General features: G+C 48.0%; 1 pseudogene; it reads right to left on the bottom strand.

Moving 5' to 3' along the window:
• Positions 1 to 18345: 18345 nt before the first annotated feature.
• Positions 18346 to 20123, bottom strand: LOC148521395 (uncharacterized; annotated as a pseudogene).
• Positions 20124 to 25987: the final 5864 nt, after the last annotated feature.

Below are 25987 nucleotides of genomic sequence, written 5' to 3'. Positions count from 1 at the left end.
TTAGGGGTGTGCACCGGCCACTTTTCGTGTTTTGTGTTTTGGTTTTGGATCTGGATCTTTCTTCGTGTTTTGGATCTGGATTGGTTTTGCCAAAACCACCCTTCCGTGTTTTGGGTTCTGGGTTTTGTGTTTTGGATCTGTATTTTTTTGAAAAAAAGCATAAAAACAGCTAAAATCACAGAATTTGTAGGTTTTTCTGCTCCTATGCTATTATTAACCTCAATAACCTTAATTTCCACTCATTTCCAGTCTATTCTGAATACCTCACACCTCACAATAGTGTTTTTATGTCCAAAAGGTTGCACCGAGGTAGCTGGATGACTATGCTAAGCGACACGAGTGGGCGGCACAAACACGTGACCCATCTAGGCGTGAAACTGCAGTGGCGGACAGGATGGCATTGAAAAACTAGGCCCCAAACTGTACATAATGCAAAGAAAAAAAAGAGGTGCAAGATGGAATTGTCCTTGGGACCTCCCACCCACCCTTATGTTGTATAAACAGGACATGCACACTTTAACAAACCAATCATTTCAGCGCCAGGGTCTGCCACACAACTGTGGCTGAAATGATTGGTTCGTTTGGGCCCCCACAAAACAAGCTGGCAATTAATCTGTCCCTGCACAAACTGGCTCTACGGAGGCAAGAAGTCGTCCTCATCCTCCTCATCCACAGATTCCTCACCCTCTTCAGTGTTATGTACATCCTCATCCTCACAGAGTATTAATTCGTCCCTGCTGGAACCACAGGTCCCTCTGTACGTTCTGGAGGCTGGTCTCCCTGGAAGAGTTGATCATTCATTTTATGAACATCATCTTCTCCACATTTTGTGGAAGCAACCTCCTACGCCTTTCGCTAACAAGGTTCCCGGCTGCACTAAACACTCTTTCGGAGTACACACTGGAGGGGGGGCAACTCAGGTAAAATAGAGCCAGTTTGTACAGGGACCTCCAAATTGCTTCTTTTTCCTGCCAGTACAGGTACGGACTGTCTGACATGCCTACTTGGATGCTGTCACCGATGTAATCCTTTAACAGACAGACGCACGCTTGTCGCTGCTGCTTTGAGGATTCAAGTGCGGCTACAGCCCACACAATTCACAAAGACAGAAAAAAAAAAAGAATATTTTTATTGTTTGTGGAGCACACTTTGAGGGTTACACCACCCTCTAACAGACAGACGCACGCTTGTCGCTGCTGCTTTGAGGATGCAAGTGCGGCTACAGCCCACACAATTCACAAAGACAGAAAAAAGAAGAAGAATATTTTTATTCTTTGTGTAGCACACTTTGAGGGTGTCACCACCCTTTAACAGACAGACGCACGCTTGTCGCTGCTGCTTTAAGGATGCAGGTGCGGCTACAGCCCACACATTTCACAAAGACCGAAAAAAAAAGAACAATATTTTAATTGTTTGTGTAGCACACTTTGAGGGTGTCACCACCCTTTAACAGACAGACGCACGCTTGTCGCTGCTGCTTTAAGGATGCAGGTGCGGCTACAGCCCACACAATTCACAAAGACAGAAAAAAGAAGAATATTTTTATTGTTTGTGTAGCACACTTTGAGGGTGTCACCACCCTTTAACAGACAGACGCACGCTTGTCGCTGCTGCTTTGAGGATGCAAGTGCGGCTACATCGCACACAAGTCACAAACACATAAAAAAAATAGTTTTTTATTTTTTGGAGCACTTTGAGAGTTACACCACCCTTTAACAGACAGACGCACGCTTGTCGCTGCTGCTTTAAGGATGCAGGTGCGGCTACAGCCCACACATTTCACAAAGACCGAAAAAAAAGAACAATATTTTAATTGTTTGTGTAGAACACTTTGAGGGTGTCACCACCCTTTAACAGACAGACGCACGCTTGTCGCTGCTGCTTTAAGGATGCAGGTGCGGCTACAGCCCACACAATTCACATAGACAGATAAAAGAAGAAGAATATTTTTATTGTTTGTGTAGCACACTTTGAGGGTGTCACCACCCTTTAACAGACAGACGCACGCTTGTCGCTGCTGCTTTAAGGATGCAGGTGCGGCTACAGCCCACACATTTCACAAAGACTGAAAAAAAAAGAACAATATTTTAATTGTTTGTGTATCACACTTTGAGGGTGTCACCACCCTTTAACAGACAGACGCACGCTTGTCGCAGCTGCTTTAAGGATGCAGGTGCGGCTACAGCCCACACAATTCACAAAGACAGAAAAAAGAACAATATTTTAATTGTTTGTGTAGCACACTTTGAGGGTGTCACCACCCTTTAACAGACAGACGCACGCTTGTCGCTGCTGCTTTAAGGATGCAGGTGCGGCTACAGCCCACACAATTCACAAAGACAGAAAAAAGAAGAATATTTTTATTGTTTGTGTAGCACACTTTGAGGGTGTCACCACCCTTTAACAGACAGACGCACGCTTGTCGCTGCTGCTTTGAGGATGCAAGTGCGGCTACATCGCACACAAGTCACAAACACATTAAAAAAATAGTTTTTTATTTTTTGGAGCACTTCGTGAGTTACACCACCCTTTAACAGACAGACGCACGCTTGTCGCTGCTGCTTTAAGGATGCAGGTGCGGCTACAGCCCACACAATTCACAAAGACAGAAAAAAGAAGAAGAATATTTTAATTGTTTGTGTAGCACACTTTGAGGGTGTCACCACCCTTTAACAGACAGACGCACGCTTGTCGCTGCTGCTTTGAGGATGCAAGTGTGGCTACATCGCACACAAGTCACAAACACATTAAAAAAATTTTTTTGATTTTTTGGAGCACTTTGAGAGTTACAACACCCTTTAACAGACAGACGCACGCTTGTCGCTGCTGCTTTGAGGATGCAAGTGCGGCTACAGCCCACACAATTCACAAAGACAGAAAAAAAAAGAACAATATTTTAATTGTTTGTGTAGCACACTTTGAGGGTGTCACCACCCTTTAACAGACAGACGCACGCTTGTCGCTGCTGCTTTAAGGATGCAGGTGCGGCTACAGCCCACACATTTCACAAAGACAGAAAAAAAAAGAACAATATTTTAATTGTTTGTGTAGCACACTTTGAGGGTGTCACCACCCTTTAACAGACAGACGCACGCTTGTCGCTGCTGCTTTGAGGATGCAAGTGTGGCTACAGCCCACACAATTCACAAAGACAGAAAAAAGAAGAAGAATATTTTTATTCTTTGTGTAGCACACTTTGAGGGTGTCACCACCCTTTAACAGACAGACGCACGCTTGTCGCTGCTGCTTTAAGGATGCAGGTGCGGCTACAGCCCACACATTTCACAAAGACCGAAAAAAAAAGAACAATATTTTAATTGTTTGTGTAGCACACTTTGAGGGTGTCACCACCCTTTAACAGACAGACGCACGCTTGTCGCTGCTGCTTTAAGGATGCAGGTGCGGCTACAGCCCACACAATTCACAAAGACAGAAAAAAGAAGAATATTTTTATTGTTTGTGTAGCACACTTTGAGGGTGTCACCACCCTTTAACAGACAGACGCACGCTTGTCACTGCTGCTTTGAGGATGCAAGTGCGGCTACATCGCACACAAGTCACAAACACATAAAAAAAATAGTTTTTTATTTTTTGGAGCACTTTGAGAGTTACACCACCCTTTAACAGACAGACGCACGCTTGTCGCTGCTGCTTTAAGGATGCAAGTGCGGCTACAGCCCACACATTTCACAAAGACCGAAAAAAAAGAACAATATTTTAATTGTTTGTGTAGAACACTTTGAGGGTGTCACCACCCTTTAACAGACAGATGCACGCTTGTCGCTGCTGCTTTAAGGATGCAGGTGCGGCTACAGCCCACACAATTCACATAGACAGATAAAAGAAGAAGAATATTTTTATTGTTTGTGTAGCACACTTTGAGGGTGTCACCACCCTTTAACAGACAGACGCACGCTTGTCGCTGCTGCTTTAAGGATGCAGGTGCGGCTACAGCCCACACATTTCACAAAGACTGAAAAAAAAAGAACAATATTTTAATTGTTTGTGTATCACACTTTGAGGGTGTCACCACCCTTTAACAGACAGACGCACGCTTGTCGCAGCTGCTTTAAGGATGCAGGTGCGGCTACAGCCCACACAATTCACAAAGACAGAAAAAAGAACAATATTTTAATTGTTTGTGTAGCACACTTTGAGGGTGTCACCACCCTTTAACAGACAGACGCACGCTTGTCGCTGCTGCTTTAAGGATGCAGGTGCGGCTACAGCCCACACAATTCACAAAGACAGAAAAAAGAAGAATATTTTTATTGTTTGTGTAGCACACTTTGAGGGTGTCACCACCCTTTAACAGACAGACGCACGCTTGTCGCTGCTGCTTTGAGGATGCAAGTGCGGCTACATCGCACACAAGTCACAAACACATTAAAAAAATAGTTTTTTATTTTTTGGAGCACTTCGTGAGTTACACCACCCTTTAACAGACAGACGCACGCTTGTCGCTGCTGCTTTAAGGATGCAGGTGCGGCTACAGCCCACACAATTCACAAAGACAGAAAAAAGAAGAAGAATATTTTATTTGTTTGTGTAGCACACTTTGAGGGTGTCACCACCCTTTAACAGACAGACGCACGCTTGTCGCTGCTGCTTTGAGGATGCAAGTGTGGCTACATCGCACACAAGTCACAAACACATTAAAAAAAATTTTTTGATTTTTTGGAGCACTTTGAGAGTTACAACACCCTTTAACAGACAGACGCACGCTTGTCGCTGCTGCTTTGAGGATGCAAGTGCGGCTACAGCCCACACAATTCACAAAGACAGAAAAAAAAAGAACAATATTTTAATTGTTTGTGTAGCACACTTTGAGGGTGTCACCACCCTTTAACAGACAGACGCACGCTTGTCGCTGCTGCTTTAAGGATGCAGGTGCGGCTACAGCCCACACATTTCACAAAGACAGAAAAAAAAAGAACAATATTTTAATTGTTTGTGTAGCACACTTTGAGGGTGTCACCACCCTTTAACAGACAGACGCACGCTTGTCGCTGCTGCTTTGAGGATGCAGGTGGAATCTAGACGGGATTTGGAACCGAGGACACACTACCTCCATCAATTGTCTAAATCCCACTGCACTAATGTCGGATACCGGATGCACGTCTAACACCAACATAGCAGTCAAGGCCTCAGTTATACGTTTTGCTTCAGGATGACTGCTGTCGTACTTCATCCTCATCGCTAGGGACTGTTGGAGGGTCAATTGTTTAGTAAAAGTAGTGATGTTCCTACTTCCTCTCTGGGATGATGAACAACTCCAAGCAGCAGCAACAGCACTAGTAGGAAGTGGTTCTTGATCTTTCCCTATTTTATTTTTATCAGAGAAAGTTTGGTCCTCCATTTATGTTATATTGATATATATACGTGCGGCTAAAGCGCACACAAACACAGAAAATATTTTTTTATTTTTGCTGGAGAGTAGTGCACTTTGTGGGTTACACCACCCTTTAAGAAATGAGCCAGCCGGCTCTTTACTTATGGGACAAAGGCGCACGCTTGGCGCTGCTCCTTTGTTGATGCACGTGCAGCCACAGTGCACACAAGTCACAAACACAGAAAATATATATTTTTTTGGTTTGGAGTGTACTTTGGGGGTTACAGAACCCTTTAACGGTCAAGCCAGCCGGCCCTGTACTTATGACACAGGCGCACGCTTGGCACTACTTTGTTGATGCACGTGCGGCTACTGCGCACACAATTCACAAACACAGAAAATAATTTTTTTTTTGGTTTGGACTGGAGTGTACTTTCGGGGGTTACAGCACCCTTTAACGGTCAAGCCTGCCGGCCCTTTACTTATGACACAGGCGCACACTTGGCACTACTTTGTTGATGCACGTGCGGCTACTGCGCACACAATTCACAAACACAGAAAATAATTTTTTTTCGGTTTGGACTGGAGTGTACTTTGGGGGTTACAGCACCCTTTAACGGTCAAGCCAGCCGGCCCTTTACTTATGACACAGGCGCACGCTTGGCACTACTTTGTTGATGCACGTGCGGCTACTGCGCACACAATTCACAAACACAGAAAATAATTTTTTTTTTGGTTTGGACTGGAGTGTACTTTGGGGGTTACAGCACCCTTTAACGGTCAAGCCAGCCGGCCCTTTACTTATGACACAGGCGCACGCTTGGCACTACTTTGTTGATGCACGTGCGGCTACTGCGCACACAATTCACAAACACAGAAAATAATTTTTTTTTTGGTTTGGACTGGAGTGTACTTTCGGGGGTTACAGCACCCTTAACGGTCAAGCCAGCTGGCCCTTTACTTATGACACAGGCGCACGCTTGGCACTACTTTGTTGATGCACGTGCGGCTACTGCGCACACAATTCACAAACACAGAAAATAATTTTTTTTTTTGGTTTGGACTGGAGTGTACTTTCGGGGGTTACAGCACCCTTTAACGGTCAAGCCAGCCGGCCCTTTACTTATGACACAGGCGCACACTTGGCACTACTTTGTTGATGCACGTGCGGCTACTGCGCACACAATTCACAAACACAGAAAATAATTTTTTTTCGGTTTGGACTGGAGTGTACTTTGGGGGTTACAGCACCCTTTAACGGTCAAGCCAGCCGGCCCTTTACTTATGACACAGGCGCACGCTTGGCACTACTTTGTTGATGCACGTGCGGCTACTGCGCACACAATTCACAAACACAGAAAATAATTTTTTTTTTGGTTTGGACTGGAGTGTACTTTGGGGGTTACAGCACCCTTTAACGGTCAAGCCAGCCGGCCCTTTACTTATGACACAGGCGCACGCTTGGCACTACTTTGTTGATGCACGTGCGGCTACTGCGCACACAATTCACAAACACAGAAAATAATTTTTTTTTTGGTTTGGACTGGAGTGTACTTTCGGGGGTTACAGCACCCTTAACGGTCAAGCCAGCCGGCCCTTTACTTATGACACAGGCGCACGCTTGGCACTACTTTGTTGATGCACGTGCGGCTACTGCGCACACAATTCACAAACACAGAAAATAATTTTTTTTTTTGGTTTGGACTGGAGTGTACTTTCGGGGGTTACAGCACCCTTTAACGGTCAAGCCAGCCGGCCCTTTACTTATGACACAGGCGCACGCTTGGCACTACTTTGTTGATGCACGTGCGGCTACTGCGCACACAATTCACAAACACAGAAAATAATTTTTTTTCGGTTTGGACTGGAGTGTACTTTGGGGGTTACAGCACCCTTTAACGGTCAAGCCAGCCGGCCCTTTACTTATGACACAGGCGCACGCTTGGCACTACTTTGTTGATGCACGTGCGGCTACTGCGCACACAATTCACAAACACAGAAAATAATTTTTATTTTTGGTTTGGACTGGAGTGTACTTTGGGGGTTACAGCACCCTTTAACGGTCAAGCCAGCCGGCCCTTTACTTATGACACAGGCGCACGCTTGGCACTACTTTGTTGATGCACGTGCGGCTACTGCGCACACAATTCACAAACACAGAAAATAATTTTTTTTTTGGTTTGGACTGGAGTGTACTTTCGGGGGTTACAGCACCCTTAACGGTCAAGCCAGCCGGCCCTTTACTTATGACACAGGCGCACGCTTGGCACTACTTTGTTGATGCACGTGCGGCTACTGCGCACACAATTCACAAACACAGAAAATAATTTTTTTTTTGGTTTGGACTGGAGTGTACTTTCGGGGGTTACAGCACCCTTAACGGTCAAGCCAGCCGGCCCTTTACTTATGACACAGGCGCACGCTTGGCACTACTTTGTTGATGCACGTGCGGCTACTGCGCACACAATTCACAAACACAGAAAATAATTTTTTTTTTTGGTTTGGACTGGAGTGTACTTTCGGGGGTTACAGCACCCTTTAACGGTCAAGCCAGCCGGCCCTTTACTTATGACACAGGCGCACGCTTGGCACTACTTTGTTGATGCACGTGCGGCTACTGCGCACACAATTCACAAACACAGAAAATAATTTTTTTTCGGTTTGGACTGGAGTGTACTTTGGGGGTTACAGCACCCTTTAACGGTCAAGCCAGCCGGCCCTTTACTTATGACACAGGCGCACGCTTGGCACTACTTTGTTGATGCACGTGCGGCTACTGCGCACACAATTCACAAACACAGAAAATAATTTTTTTTTTGGTTTGGACTGGAGTGTACTTTGGGGGTTACAGCACCCTTTAACGGTCAAGCCAGCCGGCCCTTTACTTATGACACAGGCGCACGCTTGGCACTACTTTGTTGATGCACGTGCGGCTACTGCGCACACAATTCACAAACACAGAAAATAATTTTTTTTTTGGTTTGGACTGGAGTGTACTTTCGGGGGTTACAGCACCCTTAACGGTCAAGCCAGCCGGCCCTTTACTTATGACACAGGCGCACGCTTGGCACTACTTTGTTGATGCACGTGCGGCTACTGCGCACACAATTCACAAACACAGAAAATAATTTTTTTTTTGGTTTGGACTGGAGTGTACTTTCGGGGGTTACAGCACCCTTAACGGTCAAGCCAGCCGGCCCTTTACTTATGACACAGGCGCACGCTTGGCACTACTTTGTTGATGCACGTGCGGCTACTGCGCACACAATTCACAAACACAGAAAATAATTTTTTTTTGGTTTGGACTGGAGTGTACTTTCGGGGGTTACAGTACTCTTTAACGGTCAAGCCAGTCGGCCCTTTATTTATGACACAGGCGCACGCTTGGCACTACTTTGTTGATGCACGTGCGGCTACTGCGCACACAATTCACAAACACAGAAAATAATTTTTTTTTGGTTTGGACTGGAGTGTACTTTCGGGGGTTACAGCACCCTTAACGGTCAAGCCAGCCGGCCCTTTACTTATGACACAGGCGCACGCTTGGCACTACTTTGTTGATGCACGTGCGGCTACTGCGCACACAATTCACAAACACAGAAAATAATTTTTTTTTTGGTTTGGACTGGAGTGTACTTTCGGGGGTTACAGCACCCTTAACGGTCAAGCCAGCCGGCCCTTTACTTATGACACAGGCGCACGCTTGGCACTACTTTGTTGATGCACGTGCGGCTACTGCGCACACAATTCACAAACACAGAAAATAATTTTTTTTTGGTTTGGACTGGAGTGTACTTTCGGGGGTTACAGTACTCTTTAACGGTCAAGCCAGCCGGCCCTTTACTTATGACACAGGCGCACGCTTGGCACTACTTTGTTGATGCACGTGCGGCTACTGCGCACACAATTCACAAACACAGAAAATAATTTTTTTTTTGGTTTGGACTGGAGTGTACTTTCGGGGGTTACAGCACCCTTAACGGTCAAGCCAGCCGGCCCTTTACTTATGACACAGGCGCACGCTTGGCACTACTTTGTTGATGCACGTGCGGCTACTGCGCACACAATTCACAAACACAGAAAATAATTTTTTTTTTGGTTTGGACTGGAGTGTACTTTCGGGGGTTACAGCACCCTTAACGGTCAAGCCAGCCGGCCCTTTACTTATGACACAGGCGCACGCTTGGCACTACTTTGTTGATGCACGTGCGGCTACTGCGCACACAATTCACAAACACAGAAAATAATTTTTTTTTTTGGTTTGGACTGGAGTGTACTTTCGGGGGTTACAGCACCCTTTAACGGTCAAGCCAGCCGGCCCTTTACTTATGACACAGGCGCACGCTTGGCACTACTTTGTTGATGCACGTGCGGCTACTGCGCACACAATTCACAAACACAGAAAATAATTTTTTTTCGGTTTGGACTGGAGTGTACTTTGGGGGTTACAGCACCCTTTAACGGTCAAGCCAGCCGGCCCTTTACTTATGACACAGGCGCACGCTTGGCACTACTTTGTTGATGCACGTGCGGCTACTGCGCACACAATTCACAAACACAGAAAATAATTTTTTTTTTGGTTTGGACTGGAGTGTACTTTGGGGGTTACAGCACCCTTTAACGGTCAAGCCAGCCGGCCCTTTACTTATGACACAGGCGCACGCTTGGCACTACTTTGTTGATGCACGTGCGGCTACTGCGCACACAATTCACAAACACAGAAAATAATTTTTTTTTTGGTTTGGACTGGAGTGTACTTTCGGGGGTTACAGCACCCTTAACGGTCAAGCCAGCCGGCCCTTTACTTATGACACAGGCGCACGCTTGGCACTACTTTGTTGATGCACGTGCGGCTACTGCGCACACAATTCACAAACACAGAAAATAATTTTTTTTTTGGTTTGGACTGGAGTGTACTTTCGGGGGTTACAGCACCCTTAACGGTCAAGCCAGCCGGCCCTTTACTTATGACACAGGCGCACGCTTGGCACTACTTTGTTGATGCACGTGCGGCTACTGCGCACACAATTCACAAACACAGAAAATAATTTTTTTTTGGTTTGGACTGGAGTGTACTTTCGGGGGTTACAGTACTCTTTAACGGTCAAGCCAGTCGGCCCTTTATTTATGACACAGGCGCACGCTTGGCACTACTTTGTTGATGCACGTGCGGCTACTGCGCACACAATTCACAAACACAGAAAATAATTTTTTTTTTGGTTTGGACTGGAGTGTACTTTCGGGGGTTACAGCACCCTTAACGGTCAAGCCAGCCGGCCCTTTATTTATGACACAGGCGCACGCTTGGCACTACTTTGTTGATGCACGTGCGGCTACTGCGCACACAATTCACAAACACAGAAAATAATTTTTTTTTTGGTTTGGACTGGAGTGTACTTTCGGGGGTTACAGCACCCTTAACGGTCAAGCCAGCCGGCCCTTTACTTATGACACAGGCGCACGCTTGGCACTACTTTGTTGATGCACGTGCGGCTACTGCGCACACAATTCACAAACACAGAAAATAATTTTTTTTTGGTTTGGACTGGAGTGTACTTTCGGGGGTTACAGTACTCTTTAACGGTCAAGCCAGTCGGCCCTTTATTTATGACACAGGCGCACGCTTGGCACTACTTTGTTGATGCACGTGCGGCTACTGCGCACACAATTCACAAACACAGAAAATAATTTTTTTTTTGGTTTGGACTGGAGTGTACTTTCGGGGGTTACAGCACCCTTAACGGTCAAGCCAGCCGGCCCTTTACTTATGACACAGGCGCACGCTTGGCACTACTTTGTTGATGCACGTGCGGCTACTGCGCACACAATTCACAAACACAGAAAATAATTTTTTTTTTGGTTTGGACTGGAGTGTACTTTCGGGGGTTACAGCACCCTTAACGGTCAAGCCAGCCGGCCCTTTACTTATGACACAGGCGCACGCTTGGCACTACTTTGTTGATGCACGTGCGGCTACTGCGCACACAATTCACAAACACAGAAAATAATTTTTTTTTTGGTTTGGACTGGAGTGTACTTTGGGGGTTACAGCACCCTTTAACGGTCAAGCCAGCCGGCCCTTTACTTATGACACAGGCGCACGCTTGGCACTACTTTGTTGATGCACGTGCGGCTACTGCGCACACAATTCACAAACACAGAAAATATTTTTTTATTTGGTTTGGAGTGTACTTTGGGGGTTACAGCACCCTTTAACGGTCAAGCCAGCCGGCCCTTTACTTATGACACAGGCGCACGCTTGGCACTACTTTGTTGATGCACGTGCGGCTACTGCGCACACAATTCACAAACACAGAAAATATATTATTTTTTTAGCACTTGGGGGGAGCACCCCTGATGGACAGAGCACCCCCTGGACAACACTACAGCACTCCTTTAGGACTGGGACACTGCACAGGACTTTGGAGTGGACACAGCCCCTATGGAGAACTGACTGCACAACACAGTCCAGCCAGCCCCTATGGACTTTGAAGTAGTGGACACAGCCCCTATTAACAACAGCAGCACAGCACAACACAGCCAGCCCCTATGGACTTTGAAGTAGTGGACACAGCCCCTATTAACAACAGCAGCACAGCACAACACAGCCAGCCCCTATGGACTTTGAAGTAGTGGACAACAGCAGCACTACACTACACTACACTACACTACACAGCACTAACTCCCACCCTCCCTCTTCACTGTCCACAGCCGAGTGAGAAAATGGCGCCGACGCGGGTACCTTATATAGGATCCAAAACCCGCGAGACTCGGAAGGCGGGATGATGACGTTTTGCCTCGATTTCAGATCCGAGTCAGGCGGGAAAAGTCGAGCCTGACTCGGATCGGACTCGGATCGGGGGGGCTCGGGGGGGTTCGGATTTCAGAAATCCGAACCCGCTCACCCCTAGTTTCTGTATATATTTTTTCTATTCTGCGGTAGTTCTTCCGCCGCACGGTGTTACACACACTCCGTTCACTTTTTTCTCCTAGGTTTCAGTCATTACGCATGCGACCTTAGCGTCCTGGTTACCTAGGTAACGATACCCGGATGATAGTTTGACGTCATCTCCAGAGGACACGGAGAGAGACGAGCACTCCGGTGGTTTGGTATGTATAATCTTGCACTTTTGGCGGGTTTTCTCTTTCTTTTTCTTATTTAAGTTCAGCCGAGTTATATATATATAACCTTTGCTACTCTCATGGCAATAACCGCGCATGTTACACAGGCGGATCTACAAAAAAATGTTAAACGCAGCAAAATGTAACATTGCCTCCCACTGGAAATCGACCACACCCCTGTCTATCTCAGCCACCATCAGTGCTATGGTATCCGGTCATTAGGTCTACATTGTCTAGATAGACAATGATTGGGTAGACAATGGAAGATAGACAGGCAATAGATAGACAGGGACTGAAGGTCGACAGGGTCTGAAGGTCGACACACTGAAGGTCGACTAGTAACAAGGTCGACAGGTATGAAGGTCGACAGGCAGTAGGCCAACAGGGACTGAAGGTCGACATGGTCACCTGTCGACCTTGTTACTAGTCGACCTTCAGTGTGTCGACCTTCAGACCCTGTCGACCTTCAGTCCCTGTCTATCTATTGCCTGTCTATCTTCCATTGTCTACCCAAACATTGTCTATCTAGGCAATGTAGACCTAATGATCCACACCCCAATGCTATATGGAGCACATATCGCATGGAGAGAATATCTTCGATCTTGCATGATACCTCAGCTAAACTCATAAGAGTCTGGAGGCCTTGGACAGACCACTTTGAGGCTGTACCCCCTTTATCCATCATATAGCTTTATTTCAATATATTATTGATTAAATTGCACCGGTGGAGCGCGCTGGCTGGTACTCCTTCCTTCCCCTCTGTCCCCCATCTTTCCTTTTCTATCCCCTACCCCCCTCCCTAACTTTTCCTTCTATCAGTGCTTCCCAACCTCGGTCCTCAAGGCACACTAACAGTCCAGGTTTTAGTGATATCCATGCTTGAGCACAGGTGTGTTAATTAATACTGCGCTTATTTTGATTTAACCTTCTGTGCTCAAGCATGGATATCACTAAAACCTGGACTGTTAGTATGCCTTGAGGACCGAGGTTGGGAAGCGCTGCTTTATATCATACTTATTGCTGATTTAACTTTAATAATTCATCTGTGAATGCTGTAATCTTAAGAGTGATCATCTAGCTTTCCCTTCCTTATTGTTAGGTGTCTTTTCAAAGGTCTATTTATATCCGTTCTGTTATTTCTCATTTCTAACCTTATCTATGTATGGAAATGTTTGCTATGTTCTGTAATTCACTGAAAAAATTAAATAGACAAAGAAAAAAAAAACCTGTTAGACGTTTCTCACTTTCTTCCAGCCCACACTTCAATTGTGCTCTGTCTTTTAAGGTAACTGTGGGAGCACGATACTTCAGATAAACTGCTGTGGACACATGGCCCGATTCAGCAAGGAGCGCAGTTGCAAAGACGCACGCAATCGGTCAATTGTTGCATTCTGCGCATGCACGAACTAGCAATTGCAACGAAAACTGCGTTTGCAGAGGTTACACAGACCCAGAGCAGAGTGATTGACAGGAAGTGCCATTTGTGGGTGGTGACGGGTGAACGCAGATGTGTGCAGATGTGCCGATGTGTTTCAACGCCGTTGCATGGGCGTGCATAAATTAGCCACTGCGAAACCTGATGCTTCCTGAGGTCTCATAGCGTGCGCAGAAGTAAGCAATTCCTGAGTGAGGTCTGAGCTTCCTTGACTGTGTCTGATATTACTCGATGTTACCGATTGTTTCGCTATGTTCCCCTAGTATACGGATGTGAGTAAGGGGAAGCGAGAGTCCTTATGTCAGGCTGCGTACGCAATGTGAATGCACTAAAATAGCACCGTTAATATTAGCAATGCAGTTGAGTGCGGATAAGCAGAATAGCGATCCATGCTGAATCAGGCTCAGTGATTCCGCTAAAATAGCTTGTTTAGGCCTGCGTCCTTCAGCATGCATCTGGCTCTGTCCACTAATGTGCGGTTTGCTCACTTACACCATTCTGTACTGGCGTGTATACGGTGGTCAACTGATGCTCATCTCCATGCTACTTTAGGAAGAATTCCACATCTTTGTTTAGATATTCATCTCCATTGTCAGATCTCAAGGTCTTCAGTCTGTGACCAGTTTGGTTTTCTACCAATCTCTTGTAGTTTGCAATTTTCTTCAACACTTCACTCTGAAATAAACGAGTGTCATTCTTGCGATATCATCTATGAATGTTATGAAGTATCTGTATCCACTTGATTTAACTTCCATCGGACCATAAACATCTGGGCACCCCATCGGGAGAAAGCACATACCATCCTACATCACGCCAGTCTGGACTAATGTGCCAACTTGTGGGGCAGTTCTTTTGGGAACTACTGTATAACTGACTGAGGGTCTCATTCAGAGCCGCTTGTAAGCGGCCGCTCGTTCGTTCCGAGCGATGTTCGGACATCTGCGCATGCGTATGGGTATTAGTACGCATGCGCGAACCAGTCAGTGCGGCCAGAAATCGTTTGCTCGCAATATAGCGAATGCCTGCTATTTTGAGTGACAGGATGAGGCGTTTGTGGGTGGTAACAGGGGAAGGTGCTTGAAAACGGGGAGTGGAAATCAGAACGCAGGCGTGCTTAAAGGTCAAAACGGGCGTTTTAAGGGTGTGCATAATTAAGAAAGCAGCGTCATCGACCACGTCAGTTGGGTGTCTTTTAGCTAGAACTGCTCGCAAGATTGCGGTAGGAAAAACCAACCACAAGAATAGCGAGCAGTTCATACGCTGTTCGATGTACTCGATTAATCTAATAAATAGCGGACATGACGTATGATGCGAGCGGCCAGGGGGAGTTTTGTACAAAAAAACATCCGCATGTTTTGTTCGCTCGTTCAGACATGGAGGCGTCAACAGACCGCAAAGAGCGAACGGTTAATTTAAATAGCCACCCCCTTTTTCTGAACGAGCGAGCGCAAATAGCGTCCGGCTCTGAATCAGACCCTGAGATTGGAAACACCAGTGTAGAAGTCCCTGTACCCTCTACAGCAAGGATGGGGAACCTCAGGCCCGGGGGCCGTATAAGGCCCGCGGAATAATTTGGTCTGGCCCTCTGAGCTTTTTTCTGTTAGCCTCATCTGTCTAGCAGGGTGCCTAGAATGGCACCCTGCAGCCAGAATCTATGCAGCAGTGCCGCCCGGAGCATCCTTAGGACGCTACAGACGGTCACATCGCTGCCCATACAGCTTCCCAGAGCATCCTCAGGATGCTCCGGGCATTGCTATAATCACCGGCGACTGTGGCCCCGCCCCTGTGTGACATCACATGGAGGGGAGTGGCCAGCACAGGGCCCTCGAATAATGTTATATATATCAAAATGGCCCTCGGCAGAAAAAAGGTTCCCCACCCTTGCCCTACAGGAGCGAGCCCCCCCCCCCGAGATTCAGCTTACACGGAGGGGTCAGAGTAAAGGTGCACCTTTTTCCTAGGGTTCAAACAACTAAGGAGACATTTCTATACAGTGCTATCAAATCAGCAATTACACTAGCTGGGCAATTCCTAGAGCTTTAGTACCTAGAACATTCGGGGTCCTCTACTGTACCTACCATAGGCCAGTGACACAGTATTTGGAGCCCAGGGCAAGTTAAAAAACGGAGGCCCCTCTAAGTATGTGCACACGCCAAAGGCACGCATTAAAAAAGTGGGTGTGGCCACAAGGGGCATGGCCACTGAAAAATGGGGGCGTGTCAACATGACACCACCGTTTCTCTTCACTCTGGGAACATTCCTTTCCATTCCATATGCTCCTTAATGCCCCCAGTAGTAGTGCCCCTCTTGCAATGCCTACTGTAGTAGTGCCACTTACGCAATGTCCCCAGTAGCAGAGCCCCTTATTCAATGCCCCCCAGTAGTGCCCCTTATACAGTGCCCCCAGTAGTGCACCCAGTATTGTCCCTTATGCAGTGCCCCCAGTAGTGCACCCTTATACAGTGCCCCCAGCAGTGTCCCTTATACAGTGCCCCAGTAGTGTCCCTTATACAGTGCCCCCAGTAGTGCACCCTTATACAGTGCCCCAGTAGTGCCCCTTATACAGTGCCCCCACTAGTGCACCCTTATACAGTGCCCCCAGCAGTGTCCCTTATGCAGTGCCTCCAGTAGTGCACCCTTATGTAGTGCCCCCAGTAGTGTCCCTTATGCAGTGCCTCCAGTAGTGCACCCTTATGTAGTGCCCCCAGTAGTGTCCCTTATACAGTGCCCCCAGTAGTGCCCCTTATGCAGTGCCCCCACTAGTGCACCCTTATACAGTGCCCCCAGCAGTGTCCCTTATACAGTGCCCCCAGTAGTGCCCCCAGTAGTGTCCCTTATGCAGTGCCACTAGTAGTGCACCCTTATACAGTGACATCAGTAGTGCACCCAGTATTGTCCCTTATGCAGCGCCCTCACTAGTGTCCCTTATGCAGTGCCCCTTGTACAGTACCCCAGTAGTGCATCCTTATACAGTGCCTCCAGTAGTGGCCCTCCCTAAGCAGTACCCCCAGTAGTGGTTTCCCCTATACAGTGGCCCCAGTAGTGGCCCCCCTATGCAGTGCCCCTTATGCACTGGCCCCAGAACTGGTCCCCACTATGCGGTGGCCTCAGTAATGCCCCTTATACATTGCCCCCAGTAGTGGCCCCCTTATGCAATGCCCCCAGTAATGCCCCCCCTTTGCAGTGCCCCTTATACAGTGCCCCCAGTAGTAGTCCCCCCTATGTAGTGCCCCTAGTAGTGGTCCCTCTATGCAGTACCCCCAGTAGTGGTTCCCCCTATGAAGTGCCCCCAGTAGTGTTCCCCCTATGCAGTGCCCCCAGTAATGGTCCCCCCTATGCAGTGCCCCCAGTAGTGGTTCCCCCTAGGCAGTACCCCTTATACAGTGCCCCCCCAGTAGTGGTCCCCCCTATGCAGTTCCCCCAGTAGTGGTCCCCCCTAAGCAGTGCCCCTTATATAGCGATCCCAGTAGTAGTCCTTCCTATGCAGTGCCCCTTATACAGTGCCCCCAGTAGTGGTTCCCCCCTATGCAGTGCCACCAGTAGTGATCCCCACTATGCAGTGCCCCTAACATATATAATACAAAGACACACACAAAAAAACCCACCTAATAACCCGCTCCTGCGCCCACCGCCGTCCTCTCCTCCGTCCTCCCACTCTTCAGTATGGGAAAGACATCATGACATCTCTCCCATTACCCACTGTGGAAGCCAGAAGGCGTAGCTCACGAGTGAGCTCCAGCCCATCTCCGGCAGTGGGCACAGCAGCCAATGATAGTCTGTCTGGCTCTCATTGGCTGCTAACACAATCACACCGCCGCCGGGTAGTATATTTTGCAATAGAATTTTGCTAATAATAAAATAGAGTTTTTGGCATAATCATGGCCATGGTTATGGGCCTACCCACCGCGCCCAGGTAACCTCTGAGGGTAGGTCCCTAACATACTGGGGTTGAAATCCAGAGCGCAGGACACCCCGAAACCAGCCCAGCTGAGCCACCCCAGGGCATCACTCTAATGAAGAAAGGTGCAGTGTAAAATGGTGTAGGATATATAAGAGCAGCCGCTGCTGCATATAGTAAGGTGAAAAATAAAGATGTGAAAATAATACATATATATTAAACAAACAACAGAGGTGCTAAAAGTGCAAGAAAGGAAAAATGTGATTATAATGCGATGCCCTGGAGCAGCCCAACCAAAGCACAACCAAAGCAATCCAGGGGACCCACGCCCCCAAAAATCAACCTACAGCTAATTGTAATTAGTGATGCCAATAAGCCAAATTAGGTCAGTTCAGGCAAAAATAAAAGGCCAAATGCCTCCAGACTTCCGCTGCCACAGCAGCAAGTAGCTAATCCCCGAGTCGGGTAGACAGGACAAACAAGACACAAGACCGTACGCTGAAGGTAAACAAACAAATAACATAACTAATGAATAAGCATATTAAATGCGAAATGCAATCAATGCAGAGGCCGAATGTAGCGCTTATAACTGGAGGATTTCCAACGGCCTAAAGCCTTAATCTCGGATATAGAAAATCCTGCTGAAGCAGCGGAAGTTGCTTCCCCGATACGAAACGAGTGCGTACTGAAATCCTGGGGGGGGGGAGGCCCACAGTAGAGACACAGCGCTTCAAAACCCATCCAAACTGGTATTTGGTTAATGGAGAACCATCCTCATGCAGAAGCCAAGAGCCCGCAGTAGCAGGCCTGACCTGAAGATAACGCTTGGCCAGGGCAATGGGGCAAATACGCAAGTCCTCAGAAGGGACAAGCGAAATCCAATGGCCCCTACCCAGCTGATCAGTCTTGGAGCGCCTAAGCCTACAAAGCAACGACCTCTCCCCCACCAGAACGTCCGTCCGGAGGAGCGCAGAATCGGTTCGCTTGGAGGCCGCCACCAACTCCGAAATCCAGAAAGCCCCATGAAAGGCCATAGAATAAGCTAGTTTGAACAAATCAACTTCAAAAAACGAATCCGCCACGTCCGCTATGGCCGCGAGGAGTAATGGAAGGAGGGAAATATCAATAGGACGTCTCTTGTCGGGCGCAACCAGAACCGAACGAGGCCTTCTGAATCAGAAAGCTCTTTGTCAGGTCTGGAAGGCTATTTACCTTGAAGAAAAATGAAATACCGGCCAGATAACGCGAAACCACAGCTCTGGATCTGCCAGAGACATAGAGATGCCAAATAAAAGAAAGCATCAACTGATGCCTACTCTTACCTCCATGTCAGTGGCGACGGGAATACTCTTCCCACTCTTCCCAAGCTTGGCTGTAAACTCTCAGAGTACCCAGGGCGAGAGACCGGAACGCTAAGCCCTCCATGTCGGCCTGATGACCTGCCAAACATAAGAGGGGCAAAGCACACCAGTAGCATCAGCCCCTGGGGCCAAAGATCGAAACCTAGGCCACTGAAACCGAGATAATGCATCTGCAATTTCATTCTCTGCCCCGGGAATATGCCGCGACCTAAATTAAATATTGCAGTGCAAGCAAGTTAAGACTAACTGCGCCAAAACTCGCAACACTAGCAATGATTTGGCGTGCTGCTGATTAATCACATGCACAACGCCAAGGTAATGACACCTGAGCACTATGCTGCGATCACGCAAACGCTCACCCCACACTTCCAATGCAACCATGATTGGAAAGAGTTTGAGGAGCAACAGTTCCCGTGTGAGACCCAAACGCACCCATTCCTCAGGCCACGGTGCCGAACACCAGGACCCGGCAAGTTAGCAACCAAAACCCGCTGAACCCGCCACAGAGCTGTCGACAGCTGGAGCCACCCAAATCACCACACCATTAAATTTATCAAGAAAAGATGCCCAAACGGACAGATCACTCTTGATTTCAAAGGACAGGCGAACCAAATGGTGGTGCCTGGACGCTCCAGCCGTGGACCGCTCCAGCTTCCGACAGAAAACTCTGCCCATCAGGATAACCCCACAGGCAAAATTCAACAGACCTAAGATCGATAGCGCCTGCCGCAAAGAAATTCTGTTTGCAGCCAAACATGTAGCAATAGCATTGCGGAATTTCGCCACCTTGTCCTGAGGAGACCTGCAAACCCCTGCCAGGGTGTCAATCTCGACACCCAAAAATGATAGGCAAGCGAGAGGACTCTCAGTCTTCTCATCGGCAACTGGTACCCCAAAATGGAAAAACAGAGCTCGTAAAGTAAACAAGAACCGCACAACGTTCTGAATTTGCAGGACCCACGCACAGAAACTCATCGAGATAGTGAGCTATCCCGTGACCCCCACAAGAAGTCTCCACGCACCAATGAAGACAGGTGCAAGATCTTTCAAAAAAGGCACAGAAAAGAGAGCATCCCATAGGCAAGCACTTGTCTATAAAATATCTGCCGCCAATGCAAAGCCCCATGTACCTGAAGGAGTCAGGATGCAGGGGAAGTAGACGAAATGCCGATTCCACATCTACCGTATCTTAGCCATGAGAGCACCAGGTCCATATGACCTAACCATCCCCAAAGCCTCGTCAAATGACTGATACACCACCGAACAAAATTCTGGAGGTATAGCATTATTCACCGATGACCCTGATGGGTATGACAGATGCTGAATGAGCCTAAATTTACCAGGAGACTTCTTGGGGACAACTCCCACTGGAGAAAGAATCATATCTTCCAGCGGAGGTTGTTCAAATGGGCCTGCCATTCGCCCTAGACTCACCTCCTTCTGAATTTTGGCTTTTAAGACATCAGGTAACTCGCGCGCTGACCGCAGATTCTTCGGGGGGCCAACCCTAACCTCACCCCTAATGGGTAACCGAAAACCAAAAGTGAAACCGGAATACAAAAACCGCGCATCCTCAAGGTTTGGATACCAACCCAACCATTTGGTCATAGCAGCCAAACGCATTGGGGACGATGCCTTACTTAGCCTCGGTATTCCCGTGTGGCTTGGAAGACTGCTGTCTAGCCGGTCGGGAACAATTGGACACGGGATGGGCTCCACCGCAACGCGAACAGAGGTGATGAAAACAACACCGCTGCCCCTTAGTACAGGTGGCATTGTTAAAATCAAAACATTTGCCTTTATTCTGAGCCTGAGCGGAAAAACGACCCAGTCCTGGTGGACGCCGAATAGGGGAGTTTCGACTGGAAGACGTGGTGGCTGAGTGACTTCCAGCCACACCTCCACGTCCTTACCACCAAACTCAATGACAGGCCTGCCATCCTGCTTCCAACGAAACTCTTCGTCATAAACCTGCCAGGCAAACCCCCGTGGAACCGCGCTGCATGCCATTAATCAGGTGCAGATACCTGATAATATTTAAGTGCTCCTCAGGACGAGTTATTAAATAGCATGATGCAAACATGCAGAAACCCGCGATCCAATTACTAAAGGATTTGAAAGCGTCCAGGCCAACTCCTCCCTTAGTCTTGGCCGCCATAAAATCCTTTTTTGCTTTGTCAGTGAGCACAAAAATGTCCACGTATAGGCCCTTAGTTATCTTACGCTTACAGCATGGGCGCAAGCCACGCAAAACTGCCGTATTATCGCAGCGGACCCCCAGTGACCGTTTAGAACATTTGCGGGACGCATAGCGCGAACGTGAACGATGGCGCTTAGTGGACTTATCTCTCCGGTCGGCCTCGCGTTTAGCATATTTAGCAGCCCGCTTGTGCGCCCTGGCAGAGTTGCTGGCATCGGACACTAGAGATGAAGAGGAACAAGAGCTGCTACTGTCATCATCGTCTTCCTAAGTAGACCCACCTGATGTACTCGGCTGCTCGTCACCCAAAGAATCAGCCGAAGTCACCTCCTCGTCCACAGCTTCATCCTCGGGACTGTCGCTGGCATCGCCATCTGAAAAAGAGGGTAACACAGCATCTGGCGCCGCAGCCCCCGATGCAGACAAAGGTGCAGAAGAAGCAACAGCTGAATTGGCCGAAACCAGGGAAGGGACCGCTCCTGAGGTACCTTGCGCTGTTAAGAACCCGAATGCGCGCACTGCTGACAACATTTGTTCGGGCATGGTCGCTGGCAACTGCGGGGTAAGAACTGCAGGGGGTGCACCAGCTGAAGACCCGGGCCCAGGTAATTGTGAGAAAGCCGCTATAAAAGGGGCAAACAAAGTTGCCATGGAAGACATGATATTTATAACCCCTGCAGCATCCCCTGAACCTGTGGGAATAGTAACGGCAGCTAAGCTGGGAGGCCCCACACTGACATCAGCCCCCTGTGACTGTGGCCCTGCACTCAGAGAGTTATTCATTACAACAGAGCTGCTGGCAGAGCCCACCTGCAGCAAGCTCTGATTTTGATTACCAAAATGGCTGCTAAGCCTCGCCCCCGAGCAGGCTCAGGGAGCTGAGCAGAGCCGCCATCTTGAAATTGGGCCCCAGCGCCTCTGCACCTTATCTGTGTCCTGGAGGGACGAGCCGGTGCTCGAGACCAGGCTGGTCTCGAACCCACGGCCACCTCCAGCCTGCTTGCGGGTGTCCCAGCCGGGACCCGTGCAGGGACACGTGACCGCGAGCCGGGACATGTGGGCAGGCAGGCACAGTAGCAGTGTGCTGACCTGCCCGCCGACGAGTAACCACGGCCCACGGAGTAGAAGCCCCTCTGGACTCTCCGGCGTCAGCCGCTGGGAAAACCGGCCCACGCACCACTGCTTCCCGGGCACAACCCCCGCTGATACACCTGATGGCCTAGCAGGGGACCCAGCTCCATCCAGGTAACGCCGGGGGGTGGTTGGGGGGGTTCTGAGAGCGGTGCGGGCGAGACATGACAGGGAAATAGGTTGATGCAGGGCAAGAGAGGTCACAGGAGGAGACTGAAAGGAAAGAAAGGAAGAAATTAAAAACAGGAAAGAAAGAAACAGTGAGGGAGAATATAGACTGAAAAAGAGCTAAGAAAAGAGAGGAAGAATTAAATAAAATCAAATGCAATACAGACTATTAAAACAGCACTTAATTAGACAGAGACTTATCTCTTGTGAAGACAGGAACAAAAGAGACAGTGGACCTCATTCAGAAGCGGTCGCAAGAAGCGATCGCTCTCTCTGAATGAGGGCGGCCGCTTCTTGTTTTCTGGTGCGGCCTCCTGGTCGCAAGCTAAGCTGTGGATTACCACCCACAACTTAGCTAGCGACCAGGGTGATGGTCGCGATGGTGATCACCATTGCGACCATCGGGGCTTGCGACCAGACTCTAAGGTTGGGTCTATTCACTCGCAAGCCCCAGGGAGCTTCCTGCTCTGATGGAGCAGGAAGCTCCCCACTGACATCACTGCTGATGTCAGTGTGGCCGCCCACAAAACGGTAGGCGTTCGCTAAGGAACGCCTCCGTTTTGGAAACCACCCCCCCCCCGGCCCGCCTGCAAAAAGGGGCGAGCTGTAGATCAACATTGACAGCCGCCCCTTTTGTAGCGAGATCCGGAGCGAGAGAGTTTCTCTCTCGCTCCGGGGCTTGCACACGCGCTACCCATCGACCCGGTTGCGAGCACATCGGTGCTCGCAACCGGGTCTGATTGACCCCCTTTGTCTCAGCCCACACAGCCTCACATACCAAGTTAAAACACACACCTATCCTAATATGGCAAACTAAGTCACATGGTGTTACCCAAGCCAGCCACCAGACTCGAAGTTTAACCCGACGCCGTTCTCATTCAATCACTCTGTTTGTCTAATATATGTGAAATACAGAATATAATATATAAACCCTTTAATGCTTTTTCATTCCTGCGTATTAGCTGCATGTCTGGCCTGTGCTGTATAAATCTCGCATTGCTGACAGGTTTCTTACTGAAAGTGACTATTATTAGTGGCAGACCTACTGTATATGACCTTAAAATAGTTATCTTTCTGCCCTAGGAAGATGTTTAATAGAAGTGTAAATTCAGACTATAAGGGGTAAATTTACTAAGCTCTAATTAATCAGAATGTGGCTAAATCGCACGTTAAATGCAAATCAGGAATTTACTAAAGACCAAACTCTGCCGACTTTGCTCCATTCGATGTCTAAAACTCTGCCGACAATACCTGTCGCTCGGCTGGTAACATGTTTTCGGACACAGACCATGGGAACAACTTGGCAGCACTTTGCCATAGAAAGCAATAGTATCTGGATATTTACTAAGGATTCAAATTTGTCATCGCGGCCGAAATATAGTGCAAATTGTCCGCAAAAGACGCTAAAACTAACCCAAATAGAAATCTCAAATAGACCTTTTTCAATTCGAGTTTGACATCTGAACATACTTAACCATCACTGACACCTCAAATCTGTGGCCACTAAAAGGGGATTAAGCCTATACATACACTTCTCTCCTGTTACAGAGAGAAACAGAGCATGGCAGAGTTTTCTGTGCTGGATGGAGATCTTGTGGGGGCTGTGAGACCTTAAGTAACCTTCGCGGTTCACCATTAAAGTCAATGGTGGGACCCGTTCATTGGTTGAGAGGCGGAAGGCTCGCCTCTCTCAGCCAGTGAAAGCTCAGCACTGGGATTTCTATACTGAAATCCCATGGTGGTGCGCTCATTCAGGCAGTACTGACCTTAGAGGACAGAACTAAGTTCGTGGGTCCGCGATTTTTAATTTTTTTGTTTTGCCAAGCCTGTGGATGCCTGCATGGCCAGGAGAGGTTGTGAACCATGCATAGGAGGACGTGAGTATGGGATTTTTATTACAGGTACCCTATAGATTCTACTCGGAGAAGTTGACATAATGGCTTTATGGATACATAGCTGAGTATGGTGCCTATTCATCAACACTAAAATAAAGTTTTTAAGGACATTTTCCTTAATTAACAATATTTTAGTATTCATGAAGAGACCTAACACAGGAGATATCACTGATATTTCCTGGTTAACTCCCCCTGCGTTAATTTCCACACTCCCCATACAATAGTACATTAGTACATTAGTATGGGGATATGGAAATTATGGTATTCATCAAATTCCAAAAATTATGTATTTTCGGAATTTGATGGAGTTACTCTTTGCCACTGTGAGGTGGCGAATAGCAGGTGAGACTTACCTGTGTCAGCATAGACAGGTCCCCCGACATGTCCCTCCGGCGCTCTGGTCCGTCCTCTGGCTCCGGTGGCGGGTCTGACACGTGTTCTCCCAGCAGAACACAATAAAGTTTAGAAGAAAAAAAAAACATAGATTTTTTTCTAAACTACTATGGTCTGCTGGGAGAACACGTGTCAGACCAGCCACCGGAGTCGGAGGCGCTGCAGCGGACAGGTAAGTGCAGGACAGGGGGGAGATATGCGAGGGGGGAGGGGGACACAAAATTACCGCAGGTGTAGGTAGTGCTGCGCATGCGCTGGTTTTACAGATGTAACAGCACATGTGTAGTACTGATTACAGCTGCGGTAAGTTAGAGTAGTGAGGGAAAATTATCTATTTCCCAAAAAGCTGTCATCGCAAAAATGACAGCTTTTCGAAATAGATAGTTATGGCGAGGAGGAATGATGGATTCCTCCGGTAATTAGGTAGAACTCCATGCCAGTTCTAAACCTTATTACCTTGAGAGAATTTTTAGGTATGATGAATAGGCCCCTATGTGAGATAGGGAGTATGATTGTACATGTGTGTGTGCATGTATGTGTTATTAAACTTGTACTGTCACGGTGTATGAGTTAATACTTATTTTGCTGTGGAACTACAGGTACCAGCAAGCCCGTAAATCACCGCACGCTGGCACTTGTGGTTTTCCAAGTACCAGCATGCGGGGGGAGGCTTGCTGGGACCTGTAGTTCCACAGCAAAAGACAATATTATCTCATCTATTTTTTTACACCACACTACACTATAAACCCGGTACAAACCGGCCAGGGATGCCGGGGATAGCCCTGGGCTATCAGCAAAGGCCACGGTGCCCTGGAGTGGGGGCATCCCTGGCCAGGGATCCCCAGCCTGGGCTGACTAGCGGTCAGGGGCAATGCTTTGGCTGGGGGACCCATTGAAAGGATTTCCCTGGCTGTGGCATTACCACCCCTCTAGAAACAGTCTGGTGTTGGTTCTAAAATGAAACACATGAATCCGGACGATGTCATCCGAGATTGATCTCGGATGACATAGAAAAAAAATCGGAACCTTAGTATATTTACCGCTAAGTTTAG

The sequence above is a fragment of the Taudactylus pleione genome, unplaced genomic scaffold (genome assembly GCF_031769625.1).
Source record: "Taudactylus pleione unplaced genomic scaffold, aTauple2 ptg000168l, whole genome shotgun sequence".
Lineage (NCBI taxonomy): Eukaryota > Metazoa > Chordata > Amphibia > Anura > Myobatrachidae > Taudactylus > Taudactylus pleione.
This window is presented reverse-complemented; position numbering and strand designations above follow the sequence as displayed.